The sequence below is a fragment of the Loxodonta africana genome, chromosome 7 (assembly GCF_030014295.1).
Source record: "Loxodonta africana isolate mLoxAfr1 chromosome 7, mLoxAfr1.hap2, whole genome shotgun sequence".
Classification (NCBI taxonomy): Eukaryota; Metazoa; Chordata; class Mammalia; order Proboscidea; family Elephantidae; genus Loxodonta; species Loxodonta africana.
This window is the reverse complement of record NC_087348.1, coordinates 38,416,685-38,434,190: the sequence shown is the minus strand read 5'-3', so window position 1 is coordinate 38,434,190 and position 17,506 is coordinate 38,416,685. Positions and strand designations below refer to the sequence as shown.

Genomic DNA, 17,506 nt, shown 5'->3' with positions numbered 1-17,506 from the left:
TTATTATTCATCTTGGAACAGGGCCAACCGTTTGTTGAAGGACAATGTTGAAAGGAGCAAGGTGAGTAAGGTGGGGAGTGATTAGGGTTTGTGCTCTCAGGCACACTCTTCCTAAAGCTGTTATTTCCTTTCCCTGGAGCACATTGGACTGTTTTCAGCACTCAGGGTTGGCTCTGGATCTCAGCTCCGAGCTGCAACCAGCGACTGCTGCCTGTCTCCCTCCTTCACACCCCAGCTGTCTCCTTTACCGGGAGAGGTTGGGTGGTGGATTGCTAGAGAACATGAGTCCACGAGGCACCCCCCACCCTCACCCTGTCCTGTGGTGCTGAGCTGCATCTCAGCAGGAGTTGTTTCTGATGCCTCCGCGAACTTGTCCCACCCCAGGCCTTGTCATCCACTGAGGAGGCCACTTGGAACTGTGCCACCTTTAGGGAACATTGCTTTCTTCTCAGGGCTCTGTTCCCTCTCTTGTTTGAGATGATATTGTATTGCATTTAGCAGGCATACTTCCTAGTTTAATAGAAGATGGTGGTCTTTCTCTTCCCCCCTCCCCTCCAGATTTCTTGTTGTTTTGGGCTTTGGGTTCAAGGAACAGCATAAACACACCTTCAGTCTTCCATTTTAAATTCTCATATTCCTTGAAAACACTCTTCCCTAAGCATCTAGGACCTAAAACATGTTCCTAATTTTTCTCCTTCACCACCTGTCTGTCAGTTTGTGGTACTGTGGTGGCTTCAGTGTTGCTGTGATGCTGGAAGCTATGCCACTGGTTTTTCAAATGCTAGCAGGGTCACCCATGGTGGACAGGTTTCAGCAGAGCTTCCAGACTAAGATAGACTAGGAAGAAAGATCTGGCAATCTAGTTCTGAAAACTAGCCAATGAAAATCCTATGAATTGCTACAAAATAGTGTTTGATAATAGTGCTGAAAGGTGAACCCCCTAGGTTGGAAGGACTCAGACATAACAACTATGGTGGAGTCAACTTGATGGCAAGCAACAACAACCACAACAATTTTCCTCTTATCCTGCAGGCCACCCCTTCTTGGGGTGCTCTGACCCATCCTCCTCTACCCAGCTATCAAATGTTGGCAGAAAGGAAGTGACTTGCCAAAGGCCACACAGCTGGTAAGGGGAGGAGTCAGGATTCCAATCCCAGGCAGTGTGGTCCTAGACGCTTGCTGTCTGCTCTCCGCCTCTAGGTGATGTGGGTTTCTCAAGTGTGATTTAATTTCCACTTCAAACAGCCTGGCCTACATCTCCTGAGAAACTGTCACCCTCCTTCCCTTCCTCAAATCAGAATTCCAGAAATAACCACCAGGGGCACCAGAGAGCAGGATGGAGCCCCTTCCATCAGATGCAGGGCCTCTGAGGAAGGTCGTCAGCTATCTAGGAATCGTGGATGTGGACTCACCTGGAATTTTACAAGAAATGCCACAAAAAGCACACCACATCAATTGCTGTTGAGTTGATTCCAACTCATAGTGACCCTACAGGACAGGGTAGAACTGCCCCATAGGGTTTCCTAGGCTGAAATCTTTATAGGAGCAGATTGCCAGGTCTTGTCTCCTAAGGAGCGGATGGAGGGTTTGAACCTCCAACCTTTCAGTTAGCAGCCGAGTGCTTGATCATTGTGCCACCAGGGCTCCTTTCTCCAGAGCCTGGGACCTGAATTTTAGTCTCTACTCTGCCCTGTTGGCTCAGTAGTTAAGCACTCTTTATCCAAAAGGTCAGCAGTTCAAATCTACCAGTCGCTCCGTGCAAACCCTATGGGGCAGTTCTACACTTCCTGTAGGGTCGCTATTGACTTGACGGCAATGGGTGGTGGTGGGTGGTGACTCTGCCATTGATTGCCCTGCTGGGCACCTGGGGGAGCCCCCACACTCTCTTGCTTCAGTGTCTCGATTTGTCCAGGGATTGGGGTGGCCTGGAGGACCCCTGAGCAAACTGCTGGTGCTGGTGATACAGGATTCTGCCCTCTCCTGGGGCCTCACCCTGCTCTTAATTGCTCCTGAATCCCAGCTTGGCCAGCAAGTGGGGCTTGTTTCGTGAGGCTTGTCCAGAGTGTGTCTGAGAAGGCCCCTCGGGGCCTGAGGCTAGGACCCCCTGGGTATCTCTGAGGTGTTTGCTTCTGAGACTCTTGGGTCACAGGGATGATTCACTCTGCCTTGCCAAAGGAGGGGAGTCTCAGGGATTCTCTTCCCCAAGGAACCACCTCATGGTTGGTGAACTAGGGAGTTCCTGAGGACTCTGAGAGAGCCTCTCTGGCTAAGGGCTATTTCCTGGCCCAGCATTTGGTCCTTCAGACACTCCACAAGAAGTATCTACTTTTTCCAAGGACATAACCTCAAGTTGGCCTAGGGCAGCCACTGGGAGGCTAGGTTGTGGCACCTAGTTGAAGCCTGAGCTGTGGTCAAAAGCCTGGGTGACAAGCAACCACCAAGATCTTTTGTCTTCCTGCTGTTTTCTTGCCTCCTTCCTCCTATTCTTACTTATGAGGAAGGGGAGGGGACCCTCCATCCATCCATTCTGAAGCTATCCAGCTATCCATCCATCTTCTACTCACCATCCATCATCCTCCATCCATATTTTCATCTTTTCTTTCAGCATTATCCATCCTCCCTCTATTCATTCAGTTATCCCTCCCTCACCCTGTACATCTTTCCATTCAAAAAGTCATAGGCTTAATAACAATAACAATAATACTAAGATAAGAACTATAAAAAAAGAACTATAGTCATTATTTATTGAAACCTTACTATGTGTCAGGCATTGCGCTAATTGCTTTACTTGCTTTATGTCATTTAATCTACCTCCATCCAATGGGTCCCATGTTACAGATGAGGAAACTGAGATAACACCTAAGTACTTCCTTGAGGATACAAATATGAAGAAGACACTATTTCTCTGACTTCCAATGCTCACCATGGGTAAAGAAAACTGACATGTGAAAATACAAGAAGTCCATAAAATCTAGAAGCATAGAAAATAATAATATATATATTGTACGGATTAAAGATGTCCTTGACAACATTATACATATTTGCTTAAATTTCAGCTTAAATTTAGGTTTAAAATATCTTTTGCCATTGAAATACAAGGCAATAGATGCTCCAAGAGAACTAAATGAGAAGCCCTGCAGCAGCATCGCAAGAGCAGAAGCGTGTGGGGAGAGGAGGGAGAGATTCCAGGGCTGATCAGAGAAGGCTTCACTGCAGAGAAATCGTTTTGAGTTGCGTATGGTTTTACTAGGCAGAGAAGGGCTTTGGAGGTAGAAGTCACAGCCAGTACAAGGGCAAGGAGGCACGGGTTGAAAAGGCCTGATCAGAGAAACACAAATACTGTTTTCAGTGTTTGGAACAAAGGAGTTGTAGGAAGACCTGGGCAAGATGAAGCCATGGAGCTGTTAAAATGATGTGGCCCTCAGAGATAAATGCCCGCGTGTTGGCCATCGATGCACTGGACTTCAGTGAGAAAAAACACCAGATAACAAAATAGTCTATTTACTACTGTCCCATTTTATGCTATAAAGTACATATATGCTTATAGAAAAAAGACTGGAAGGATCCTACCACCCAGAACTATCCATTGCTAACATTCTGAGTAGTGGTGGATAGTTCTTGGTGGTAGGATTTGGGGTTTTTTTGTTTTCTTCTCTGTACTTTATCGTGGGCATGGTGGAAGGAACCAGGGGTAGGAGTCAGGATGCCTGGGGTCTCATCTCTGTGTGGCTCCTGTCTTGCTAGGGGCCCTCAAGTAAGCCCCTTCCATTCTCTGGCTCTCGGTTTCCTCATCTGTAGAGCAAGAGTTGGCCTAATGCCCAAGGTCCCATTGTCCCGGCTGCTCCAGACTGGGTTTCTTAGACTGGGTTATGGAGATGTGTTCTTGGAGAGCTTCACATTCTATTAAAAAAGTTTCATGTTTTCATTGTGATGATAAAATCTAAGAAATGAGTTCATCCACATAAAGTAGTAAGGATTGTGTCTGGCACGTAGTAAACTGTTGGTACTTGTCAGTTATTTTTATTAAGAAAAACAAGCTTTTGTCAGTTATTAAGATAACACTTCTCTTTTATAAGGATGATTGACAATGGAAAGATATTTTTCTAGACTAAGATCTTGGTTCTTGGGCTAATGTTTCTCAAATCGGTGCCCATGGACCTGTGGAGCTTAGGAGACCACAGGACACATTTTCTCTCACAAAGGGGTCTGCACACTACTCAAGGTTAAAGAAGCAGCACAGGTCTGGGACCCCAAAGAGCCGGAAATGTGGACCCTGGACATGACTGGTCTCTGCTTTCACAGCTTCCTTTTGGCCAGAGTGACTTGCTTTTTCCTGAGGTTGGAGGAGACCTTGGAAACACATGCACCTTTCCCAGGAAAATGAGTCCCTGAGGAGGCCTCCCTGCCGGCAGGCTCACTCCAGCACCTGTGTTCTGTAATGTAGCCCTAATTGAAATCACATTAACATGATTCCATTACGGGGAACAAGAGGCTGGCTGCAGGAACGTGCCCCACGGGGCCTAATCAGCTGGACTGGGTCATTTATAAGGGACTGTGCATCTGCCTGGAGCTTCAGTGTTAAGTAAGGCAGACAGGGGCCTATTCATTATTAACAAGGCTTTATGCATTTGGCTAGGCAGGAGTACAAAGCTGGCCACAAGGGGAGTTTGAGGGAAGAGAAGATGGAGGTGCTGACTGCAAACGCCCTGTCTGCCTTGCCCATCGGTGGAGTCCAAGATGCTTCTGCCTAGGTGGAGATGGTCTTCTATCCCCAAAGCTTTGCCTGTGGCAACTTCTTATGATGACAGGAAAGGCTAAGTAACTTGGCCAAGATCACCTAACTAATATCTAGTGGAGTTAGAATTTGAACCCAGGCAAGCCGAACCCAGAGTCCACACACTTACCCAACTTGCCATATACATTCCGCCCTTTGGTGTTTCACACCTGTCCTGAGTTGGGTCAGTGTCCCACTTAGTGTTCTTCTTCTAGTAGCTCAAGGTCTCTGAGATTGGAATGTAAAGAAAGAGCACTGGACTTAGAATCAGAAAACCTGACTGGAGGTTCAGCTCTTCCATTCACTGATTTCATTCATTACTCTAACTTGAAGCACCAATGCTGTGCCTGTCTTAGTCATCTAGTGCTGCCATAACAGAAATACTACAAGTGGATGGCTTTAGCAAAGAGAAATTAATTTTCTCACCGTCTAGTAGGGCACAGGGTTAGTAGTTTACAAGTCCAAATTCAGGGCGTCGGGAAGGCTTTCTCTCTCTGTTGGTTCTGGAGGAAGGTCCTTGTCCTCAAACTTCCCCTGGTCGAGGAGCTTCTTGGGCACAGGGACCCCATGTCCAAAGAATGTGCTCTGCTCCTGGTGCTGCTTTCTTGGTGGTATGAGGTTGCCAACTCTATGCTTGCTTCCATTTCCTTTTATCTCTTGAGAGATATAAAGTGGTGCAGGCCACACCCCAGGGAAACTCCTTTTACCTTGGATTAGTCCCACCCTAATCCTCTCAACATAAAATTACAATCATAAAATGGAGGACAACCACACAATACTGGGAATCATGGTCTAACCAAGTTGATACATATTTTTGGTGAGACACAATTCAATCCATGACAGTGCCCCATCCAAAAAGGTGAATAAGACCCAATCCTTGTGCTGGAGGAGCTCAAGCACTCCTTGGAGACTACCTGGTCCACGGACTCTGGGCACTAAGCACCACATACACACACACGCTCTCTCATTAAGGATGTTTTCACTGAGTCCTTAACAAAGATGAGCCAAAGCCAAAACCAAACCCCACTGCCACTGATTCAGTTCCAACTCATGGAGACCCCATGTGTTACTGAGTAGAACTGCTCCATAGGGTTTTCTTGGCTATAATCTTCATGGAAGCAGATGGCCAGGGCTTTCTTCCTTGGTGCCACTGGGTGGGTTCGAACCACCAACTTTTTGATTACTAGTTGGGTGCAAACTGTTTGCACCACCCAGGAACCCTTAATGATAACAAATGAGTCCTTAATTATAATGCAATGTGTAATAACCATAAATGGAGAAATTAATGAAATATAAATATGTCATTATAAAATATAAGTACATATAATTGAATACAAAATTAATTAAACACAGCTAGAAGTGATATTGTATGATGGTTAGGAGTGCAGGCTTTGGAATCCAACAAAACTCTTGTTCTACTCCTGGATTTGTTGTTTAATGGTTGTGTTGTCCTTGATCGTGTTACTTCACCTGGGTTCACCCCTGTCTAGTCCTTCTTTCTTATTTTGTCCTAGGTGTGAGGAATGGGGTGGAAGGAGGGCACTGGAAGATGCTATATTGACATCTTGTAGAAAGAGGTGTTGCATAGTCACCAAGTATAACTCTGGGATTGGGGAAGAAAATGTTGGTCAGTAGAATGCAGTGGTTGAAAAGTATGAGCTCTGGAGGCAGAATGGACCTGGTTCCAAATCATGGCTCTGCCACCAGTGGCTCTATGACCCTGGGCGTGTAACTCTACATTGGGACTCTCTGTTTATACACCTGTGCAATGTTAGCACTTACGGAAGTGTCACGGGGATTAAATGAGGTGATGGATGTAAAGCACATGGCACATGGTCTGAGACATAGTAAAGGTTCAAAAACATGCAGGTGTCATTTTGGATGAATATACAAGGTGTGATGGGAGCACGCTTAGATTTCCATCAGCCTGTGACCTTAGGCAAGTCCCCCAGTCCATTTGAGCCAGTAAAATAGCGATGGCATAAATCAATCCTGGGGGATTAAGAGGTGAAAATGGGTATGAGCATGTTTCATAAACAGTAACTTAAAGCACAGACGTTTAATTCTCCGTCTCAAGCACCTGCTGTGCGCCAGCCCCGTACTGGGATCTGAGAGTTGGTGGGGGGAAGACATGGCCTCCAGCCCTCCAGGAGTTCCCAGTTAGGTGGGGGAGGTATTGAGGCAATTCGGACTGTCCTGCATGTGTGGAATCAACAAGGAAATGAAAGCCTGTGGAAGGGAGAGAATGGGCAGAAGGGCAGCTGCCCAAGGTGCCAACCCCCCAACTCCTCCCTGCCAATGCTGCTTGGCACTTCTGGGGCAATTTTTTCATTGGGTGTGAGCATAACCCTTCATGTGTGTGCTCCCACAGTCAAGCAGGACTGTTTGTCTTCTTCCCTGTAGCGTTCTGGGTACCCCGATTCTCTCCAAGGAATAATTAAGAGAACTATCATTTATCACAGAAAAGGTTTGCAGTTGACTGCTAACCTGAAGGTTGGCAGTTCGAACCTACCCAGTGGTATTGTGGAAGAAAGACCTGGTGATCTGCTTCCATTAAGATTACAGCCAAGATAACCCTACGGAGCAGTTCTACTCTAGAATACATGGGGTCACCATGAGCTGCAATCGATTCAACAGCAACTAACAACAACAATATCACCCTTTATCATGATTCAAGCCCTGAGGTAAACCCTTTACATTCAACCACAACCACTGTGCTGGAGGGAGGAATGAAAAAACTGAGGCTCAGAGAGGTGCGATGACTTGTCCAGGTCTCACAGGCGGTAGGTGTGGCCTGGTGCCAAAGATCAAGGTCTTATTAATCGTGCTAAAGTGTCCAGCATCCCCTTCCTACCCCAGGGATGCGTTATACCCTACGAGGGGCACTCGCCATGTCATTTCTTCCTCCGGTAACGAGAGATGGACTGGAACAGGCAGGATCCCAGCCTACAACAGCCCCTGCCCAGCTCACAGCCCACCTTACAGTAGTGGCTTTGGGTCACTTATTCTTTCATCCCAATCTTCTTGTGAAATAATAACAATAACAACAACGATAATAACCACAATAGCTACCATTTACCTAGTATCCATGTTCCTGGGCAGTGCAAGCAGTTAACGTGTTCAGCAGCTAATTGAAATGTTGGAGGTTCAAGTCCACACAGAGGCACCTAAGCAAAAAGGCCATGCGTGTGATCTACTTCCAAAAAAAACACAGTCATTGTAACCCTCATGGAGGACAGTTCTACTCTGACACACATGAGTCACCGAGAGTCGGAGTCGACTCCACTGCTACTGGTTTACTGGTTACCTAGTGTTCATTTTGTGTTGGGCACCAGATATACATCATCCCTTTTTGTGCCCAGTGGTACATGTAGTGATCACTTACTTTTTCAGCCTTTGGGGTTTATTAGGAAGCTGCTGCACCACTGACAGTCTATACTACCAAAAGGCAGGGGCTTTTATGACTGCTTGAAACCAGAGAAATGGGCGTATGCTGCAAATTACTGTTTTTACAGGGTATTGTGTGAGGTGTCTGAATTTTCAGTGGGAAAAAAAAGTTTTGAAATTTTTAATTTGTTACACATATATACCAGTGGACTCTGGGGAAGCTCTGGAGTAGAATTGGTGGTACAACATACGTACCTCGGGATACTAAGAGTAGACTTGTGGCAGGGGGTAAAAAAACAAAATCCATAGTACCTAGCAAAAATTCAGACACATCCAATGACTCAGCATGCTTCCATTCGTGCAACTCATGGTATCAAAAAAAAATTCAAAGCAGAAAATAATTGGGTCATCAAAGGGTTAACTCTCTTAATCATCATATTAAGTGTAGAAGGTAGACGCAGTTGTTATATATTTTACAGGTGAGGACACTGAGGCTTACAGAGGCTGAGTAACACACTCAAAGCCCATAGCTGATGTGCAGTGGAGCCAGGATTGGAATCCAGGCAGCCTCCCTGGGAATTTCAGCTCAGTTTCCTCTTGTATTCATTGCGCACTTCCTCTCTGCAGGTACTGTGTATGCTAAGCACTGCACATACACAGCTGTACTGAAACCTCAGCATATCCCTGTGGGGTAGGTACTGTTGTTACCCCATTTCACAGGTGAAGTAGTTGAGGTTCAGAAAGGTTAAGTGACTTGTCCAAGGACACGCTAAAGCGGCAGAATTGGAGCGTGGACACGCAAGGTCCAAATCCGTGCTTTCCACCTCTCCTGTCTACAGAGAAGTGGCTCCCAGTGACCTTTCTCACATTGGGGCTGGAGAGGAGGTGTCTCTCGGGGAGTAGGCAAAAGTAGTCCAGCAGGGAAGCCACGGGCAGAACCTCCTTTCAAAGGTGATCTGAAGGATTCAGTTGTCTTCCTGAACTGCCCCTGATTAAAAATAGAGCATGCCAGCCTGGCTGCCCAGCAGCTGAGCGGAGATCAGAAATCATTTCCAGCAAGCCTGGGTCTTTTAAGTTATTTATCTGTCTGCATTTTTCATCATTTGCCATTGATTTGCACGGGCCCTTCCTGAGAGTCCCCTCTGGTGCCCGCCTGGCAGGGTAGCTGGCTCCAAGCCGGCCTCACCCCTGGGGTTCTTCCCATTTCCTGTAAGGTAGCCTGGCACCAGCTGCCCACTCAGCAGCCCCCAATCTGGATCCTCCATTACTAGAACTGCCAGCCCTGGGGGGTCTCTGTCCCTCCCTCCTCCTCAGCTTCATCTCCCCACAGCATGAGAGGTGCAGAAGATCCGGAGCAAGCGGATCTGAACACCAGTACCACTGCTGCCCTCCTCTCTTGTACATCCCCCCACCCCACTCTTTGCCCCTCCCTGCCCCATAGGTTGACCCCTAAGGAGTGCATCCTTGGGGCTCTCTTATGCTTTGATTGTGGTTACGCTTCTGCGATGGGAGATACTGGGAGGAAACAGAGAGGGGTTGGGGCATTTCCACTGAGGCTCTGGAAGTGGCTCTATCCCTACAACAGTCCCTCTCCCATAGCTCCCGTCTTTCCCGGGTTCCGGTAACACTGTTTCCCCCCCTGGAGACTTCGGGCTTGGGGTAGTAATGGCTGTCTGCATCTGCTGGTACCTGGGTGCCTCAGCCTCCCTTGTTAGTTCCCTTAGCCCTGTCCATATCTCTGTAAAGCCTCTTCATTAAATTCTTTTTAAAATCCTAGCTGATATGGCTCCCATTTCCTGCCAAGACCCTGAATGGTCCACAGGAGTTCCTGGCTCCGTGAAGTGTAAATCATAGGCGGAAATAGAGGCTCCCAGGGTAATGCTGCCAGGGACCCAGGGGAGACTCATGCTTGTTTCTGGTCAGAGAACACAAGCCATACTCCTCCACCAAACACCTTAGGTGCCACATCGTCATCCCTTTTTTACTCTCTTGAGGGATAAATAGGGAGTATTTGTCTCACCAACACTTGCACCTGAGGCTGGATTTGAACCATCTAGAGGTGGGGAGGGGGACAACCTTCTGATAGAGGAGTGGGCTTGGGTCACAGGCTGTGACTTCCCACTGTCCATGGCCAGGTGTGACTTCAGGCAACTCTACCACATACCTCATCAAGTACATCATTTGGGGTCCTTTGACTGTAAGTTTTAGAAAGTCCACTGAAAATATCTTGAATAATAAGAAATTCATTATCTTGCCTAACAAGATGTCTGGAATGAACAATTCTAGAGTTGCCAAATTCAACTAAGATAGGATTCTCAGTTGGTTTTTCAACTCTCCTCTTGGCTTCCTCCTCATATTCACAAAATAGCTACTGCAGCTCTGGACATCATATCCTATCACAGCAAGATCTAAAGAAGGAAGGCAAGAGTCCTGTGTTAGCCAGGACATGAGTCCAAACATTGTCACAAGATCCAAAATGTTTTTGTTGTTGTTAGGTGCCATCGAGTTTGTTCTGGCTCATAGTGACCCTATGTACAACAGAACAAAACACTGCCTGGTCCTTCACCATTGTCACAATCATTTACCTTGGGCCCATTGTTGTAGCTACTGTGTCAGTTCATCTCATTGAGGGCCTTTCTCTTTTTCCTGAACCTCTACTTTACAAAACATGATGTCCTTCTCCAGGAACAAAGTACGCTTCTAAGGAGCATTCTGGCTGTAATTCTTCCAAGACAGATTTGTTCATTCTTCTGACAGTCCAAGGCATAGTCAATATTCTTCGCCAACACCATAATTCAAAGGCACTGATTCTTCTTTGAGCTTCTTTATTCATTGTCCAGCTTTCACATGCATATAAGGCAGTTGAAAATATTATGGCTTGGGTCAGGCGGACCTCAGTCCTTAAGGAGACACCTTTGTTTCTTAACACTTTAAAGAGATCTTTTGCAGTACCTTCGCCTAACACAGTAAGTCATTTGATTTCTTAACTGCTGCTTCCGTGGGTGTAGATTGTGGATCCAAGTAAAATGAAATTCTTGACAAATTCAATTTTTTCTGTTTATCATGATGTTGCTCATTGGTCCAGTTGTGAGGGTTTTTGTTTTCTTAATGCTGAGGTGCAATCCATACTGAAGTCTCTGGTCTTTGATTTTCATCAGTAAGTGCTTCAAGTCCTCTTTACTTTCAGCAAGCAAGGTTGTGTCATCTGCATAACACAGGTTGTTAAGGAGTCTTCCTCCAATCCTGACGCCCTGCTCTTCTCCATACAGTCCAGCTTCTCAGATTATTTGCTCAGCATGCAGATTGAATAGATATGGTGAAAGGATACAACCCTGATCCACACCTTTCTTGACTTTAAACCACACAGTATTCCCTTGTTCTCTCTGAACAACTGCTCCTTGGTCTAAGTACACGTTTCTCATGAGCACAATTAAGCATTTTGGAATTCCCATTCTTCACAATGTTATCCATAATTTGTTATGATCCACAGTCAAATGCCTTTGCATAGTCAATAAAACACAGGTAAACATCTTTCTGATAGTCTCTGCTTTTAGCCAGGATCCATGTGACATCAGCAATGATATCCCTTGTTCCATGTCCTCTTCTGAATCTGGCTTGAATTTCTGGTAGTACCCCGTCCATGTACTGCTGCAACCGCTTGAATAATCTTCAGCGAAATTTTACTTGTGTGATATTAACAATATTGTTTGATAATTTCTGCATTCTATTGGATCAACTTTTTTTTTTTTGGAATGGGCACAAATATGGATCTCTTCCAGTCAATTGGCCAGGTTGCTGTCCTCCAAATTTCTTGGCATAGAAAGTGAACACTTCTAGCTTTGCATCTTTTTGTTGAAACATCTTAACTGATATTCCATCAACCCCTGGAGCCTTGTTTCTCACCAATGCCTGCAGAGCAGCTTGGGCCTCTTCCTTCAGTACCATCAGGTTCTTGATGATATGTTACCTCCTGAAATGGCTGAACATCAATCAATTCTTTTTGGTACAGTGACTCGGTGTATTCCTTTCATCTTCTTTTGATGCTTCCTGTGTCGTTTAGTATTTTTCCCACAGAATCTTTCAATATTGCAACTCAGGGCTTGAATTTTTTCTTCAGTTCTTTCAGCTTGAGAACTGCTGAGTGTGTTCTTCCCGTTTGGTTTTCTATCTCAGGTCTTTGCACATTTCATTATAATACTTTGTCTTCTTGAGCTGCTCTTTGAAACCTTCTGTTTGGCTCTTTAACTTCATCATTTCTTCCTTTGGCTTTAGCTACTCTGCATTCAAGAGTAAGTTTCCGAGTCTCTTCTGACATCCATTTATGCCTTTTCTTTCTTTCCTGTCTTCTTAATGACCTCTTGCTTTCTTCATGTATGATGTCCGTGATGTCATTCCACAGCTTGTCTGGTCTTTGGTCATTAGTGTTTACTGCATCAAAACTGTTCTTGAGATGGTCTCTAAATTCCGGTCGGATATAATCAAGGTCGTATTTTGGCTCTGGTGGACCTGTTCTAATTTTCTTCAGCTTCAACTTGAACTTGCATATAAGCAACGATGATCTGTTCCACAGTCAGCCCCTGACCTTGTTCTAACTGATGGTATTGAGCTTTTCCACCATCTTTTTCCACAGAAGTAGTCGATTTGATTCTTGTGTATTCCATCTGGTGAGGTCCACATGTATAGTCACTGTATTGTTGAAAAAAGGTATTTGCAATGAAGAAGTCATTGGTCTTGCAAAATTCTGTCATGCGATCTCCAGTGTCATTCCTATCACCAAGGCCGTATTTTCCAACTACTAATCCAAAATAGCAGTAGACTAAATAAGATAGGTAGTTATTTATCTGCCCCATTTTACTATAATGTATAATTACATTATAGTCCAAGGACAGGACCTGGCAGCCCAGTGGTATTGAAGACCAGGCTTATCCTATTGCTCTTACCTGAAAGGATGGAGATGGCTCATCACCACGTAAGCATTTTTTTCTATTGTGCTTTAAGTGAAAGCTTACAGCTCAAGTTAGTTTCTCATACAAAAATTTATACACACATTGTTATGTGACCCTAGTTGCTATCCCCATAATATGTCAGTGCACTCCTCCTTTACATCCTGGATTTCCCATGTCCATGCAACCAGCTCCTGTCCCTTTCTGCCTTCTCATCTCCCCTCTGGGCAGGAGCTACCCACTTAGTTTCATATATCTACTTGAACTAAGAAGCACACTCTTCACAAGTGTAATTTTATGTCTTATAGTGCAGTCTAATTTTTGTCTGAAAAGTTGGCTTCGGGAATGGTTTTAGTTCTGGGTTACCAGAGAGTCCAGGGGCCGTGTCTTCTGGGGTTCCTCCAGTCTCAATCAGACCATTAAGTCTGGTCTTTTTACTAGAATTTGAGTTCTGCACCCCACTTTTTTCCTGCTCCATCAGGGACTCTCTGTTGTGTTCCCTGTCAGGGCGGTCATTGGTGGTAGCTGGGCACCATCTAGTTCTTCTGGTCTCAGGCTGATGTAGTCTCTGGTTTAAACCCATTGCTGTGGAGTCAGGTCCAACACACAGCGACCCTATAGGACAGAGTACAACTGCCAGACAGAGTTTCCAAGGAGCGCCTGGAGGATTTGAACTGCTAACCTTTTGGCTAGCAGCCATAGCACTTCACCACTACGCCACCAGGGTTTCCGTCTCTGGTTTATGTGGCCCTTTTTGTTTCTTGGGCTAATATTTTCCTCGTGTCTCTGGTGTTCTTCATTCTCCTTTGCTCCAGGTGGGTTGGGACCAATTGATGCATTTTAGATGGCCACTCGCTAGATTTTAAGACCCCAGATACCACTCACCAAAGTGGGATGCAGAACATTTTCTTAATAAACTTTGTTATGCCAATTGACCTAGATGTCCCCTGAAACCATGGTCCCCAGACCCCCACCCCTGCTACTCTGTCCCTCAAAGTGTTTTGTTTTATTCAGGAAACTTCTTAGCTTTTGGTTTAGTCCAGTTATGCTGACTTCCCCTGTATTGTGTGTTGCCCTTCCTTTCATCTAAAATAATTCTTGTCTACTATTATCTAATTAGTGAACACCCATCTCCCTCCCTCCCTACCCTCATAACCATCTGTGTTTAAACCTTTTCTTGAGTTCTTCTAATAATGGTCTCCTACAATACTTGCCCTTTTGCAACTGACTGATTTCACTCAGCATAATGCCTTCCAGAACCCTTCATGTTATGTTTCTCTGATTCATTGTTGTTCTTCATCGGTGCATAGTATTCCATTGTGTGAATATACCATAATTTGTTTATCCATTCACCCTTTGATGGGCATCTAGGTTGTTTCCATCTTTTTGCTATTGCAAACAATGCTGCGATGAACATGGGTGTACATATATCTGTTTGTGTGACGGATCTTATTTCTCTAGGATATATTCAAAGGAGTGGGATTCCTGGATCATACGGTACTTCTATTTCTCCTACATTTATTGTTTTGTGTTTTTTTTTATTAATGCTAATCTTATTGGGGTGAGATGGTATCTTTTTGCAGTTTTGATTGCATTTCTCTAATGGCTAATGATCACGAGCATTTCGTCATGTGTCTGTTAGCTAGTTGAATGTCTTCTTTGGTGAAGTGTCTGTTCATATCCTTTGCCTATTTTTTAATTGGGTTATTTGTCTTTTTGTTGTTGAGTTTTTGCAGTATCTTGTAGATTTTAGAGATTAGACCCTGATCTGATATGTCACAGCCAAAAATTTTTTCCCAGTCTGTAGGTTGTCTCTTTACTTTTTGGGTGAAGTCTTTTGATGAGCATAAGTGTTTGATTTTTAGGAGCTCCCAGTTATCTAGTTTCTCTTCTGGTGTTTGTGCATTGTTAGTAATGTTTTGTATTCTGTTTATACCATGCATTAGGGCTCCTAGCATTGTCCCTATTTTTTCCTCCATCATCTTTATCGTTTTAGATTTTATATTTAGGCCTTTGATTCATTTTGAGTTAGTTTTTGTGCATGGTGTGAGGTATGGGTCTTGTTTCATTTTTTCGCAGGTGGATATCTAGTTATGCCAGCGCCATTTGTTGAAGAGACTGTCTTTCCCCCATTTAACTGACTTTGGGCCTTTGTCAAATATCAGCTGCTCATATGTGGATGGATTTATGTCTGGATTCTCAATTCTGTCCCATTGGTTTATGTGTCTGTTGTTGTACAAGTACCAGGCTGTTTTGACTACTGTGGTGGTATAACAGGTTCTAAAATCAGGCAGTGCGAGGTCTCCCACTTTGTTCTTCTTCTTCAGTAATGCTTTACTTATCTAGGGCCTCTTCCCTTTCCAAATCAAGTTGATGATTTGTTTCTCCGTCTCATTAAAAAATGTCATTGGAATTTGGATCTGGATTGCACTGTATCTGTAGATCACTTTGGGTAGAAGTGGGGTTTTCACAATGTTGAGTCTTCCTATCCATGAGGAAGGTATGTTTTTCCACTTAAGTAGGTCTCTTTTAGTTTCTTGCAGTAGCGTCTTGTAGTTTTCTTTGTATAGGTCTTTTACCTCTCTGATTAGATTTATTCCTAAGTATTTTATCTTCTTGGGGGCTATTGTAAATGGTATTGATTTGGTGATTTCCTCTTCGAAGTTCTCCTTGTTGGTGTTGAGGAATCCAACTGATTTTTGTATGTTTATCTTATATCCTGATACTTTGCTGAAATCTTCTATTAGTTCCAGTAGTTTTCTTGTGAATTCTTTGGGATTTTCTGTCTATAAGATCATATCATCTGCAAATAGGGATACTTTTACTTCTTCCTTATCAATTTGGATGCCCTTTATTTTTTTTTCCAGCCTAATTGCTCTGGATGGGACCTCGGCACAATGCTTCATAAGAGTAGTCATAAAGGGCATCCTTTGTCTGGTTCCTGTTCTCAAGGGGAATGCTTTCAGACTCTCTCCATTTAGGATGATGTTGGCTGTTGGCTTTGTATAAATGTGTATCATTACGTTGAGGAATTTCCTTTCTATTCTTATTTCACTGAGAGTTTTAAAAACATCGAATGCTTCATGAATTTGGGTGTCATCCTTGCACAGGGGCCATGCTAATTTTCTCTGTATCATTCCAATTTTAGTATATGGGCTGCTGGAGTGAGCACCATGTAAGCATTTTTGTCAACATAAAAGAGGAAGAAATGGAGGGGAGGACATGCCCCTTCCTTTTATAGGCACAACCACAGAAGTTGCACATATCACTTATCCTCACATATCAGTGGCCAGAACTTGGCTACATGCCATGCCTAGCTGCAAGGGAGGTTGGGAAATGCAGTCTTTGGCTGAGTAGCCAGGTGCCCAGGTAAAAATTCCTCAGCATGGAAAAAGGGGAAAGTGCATACTGGGGGAAAATGAGCCATCTCTCCATAGTCCTTGTCTTATGTACCCTTATGTTATGGATGGAATTGTGACCTCCCCAAATATCTATCAACTAGGTTTCAGGTTACTAGGTTAGGCTAAGCCGTGGTGCTCAGTTTTGTGTGGTCGTCCTCCACTTTGTGATCTGACGTGATTACCCTTTGTGTTATAAATCCTAACCTAACCTCTGTGATGTTAATGAGGCAGGATTAGAGGCAGTTATGTTAATGAAGCAAGACTCAATCTGCAGGATTTGGTTGTATCTTTTTTTTTATAATTTTTATTGTGCTTTAAGTGAAAGTTTACACATCAAATCAGTCTCTCACATAAAAACCCACATACCCAATTACTTTCCCCCTAATGAGACAGCCCGCTCTCTCCCTCCACTCTCTCTTTTCGTGTCCATTTTGCCAGCTTCTAACCCCCTCCGCCCTCTCATCTCCCCTCCAGGAAGAGATGCCAACATAGTCTCAAGTGTTCACCTGATCCAGGAAGCTCATTCCTCACCAGCATCCTTCTCCAACCCGTTGTCCAGTCCAATCCATGTCTGAAGTGATGGCTTTGGGAATGGTTCCTGTCCTGGGCCAACAGAAGGTCTGGGGGCTGTGACCACTGGGGTCCTTCTAGTCTCAGTCAGACCATTAAGTCTGGCCTTATGAGAATTTGGGGTCTGCATCCCACTGCTCTCCTGCTCCCTCAGGGGTTCTCAGTTGTGTTCCCTGTCAGGGCAGTCATTGGTTATAGCTGGGTACCATCTAGCTCTTCTGGTCTCAGGATGATGTAGTCTCTGGCTCATGTGGCCCTTTCTGTCTCTTGGGCTCATAATCGTCTTGTGTCCTTGGTGTTCTTCATTCTCCTTTGATCCAGGTGGGTTGAGACCAATTGATGCATCTTAGATGGCTGCTTGCTAGCGTTTAAGACCCCAGACACCACTCTTCAAAGTGGGATGCAGAATGTTTTGGATTTGGTTGTATCTT

The 17,506-nt window shown here is 44.6% G+C and overlaps 1 non-coding gene across 1 annotated transcript; it reads right to left on the bottom strand.

Moving 5' to 3' along the window:
* Positions 1–16,169: 16,169 nt before the first annotated feature.
* On the bottom strand, positions 16,170–16,276 carry LOC111751264 (U6 spliceosomal RNA). The gene has a single exon (XR_002786354.1). It is a non-coding gene; the product is annotated as a U6 spliceosomal RNA (small nuclear RNA).
* Positions 16,277–17,506: the final 1,230 nt, after the last annotated feature.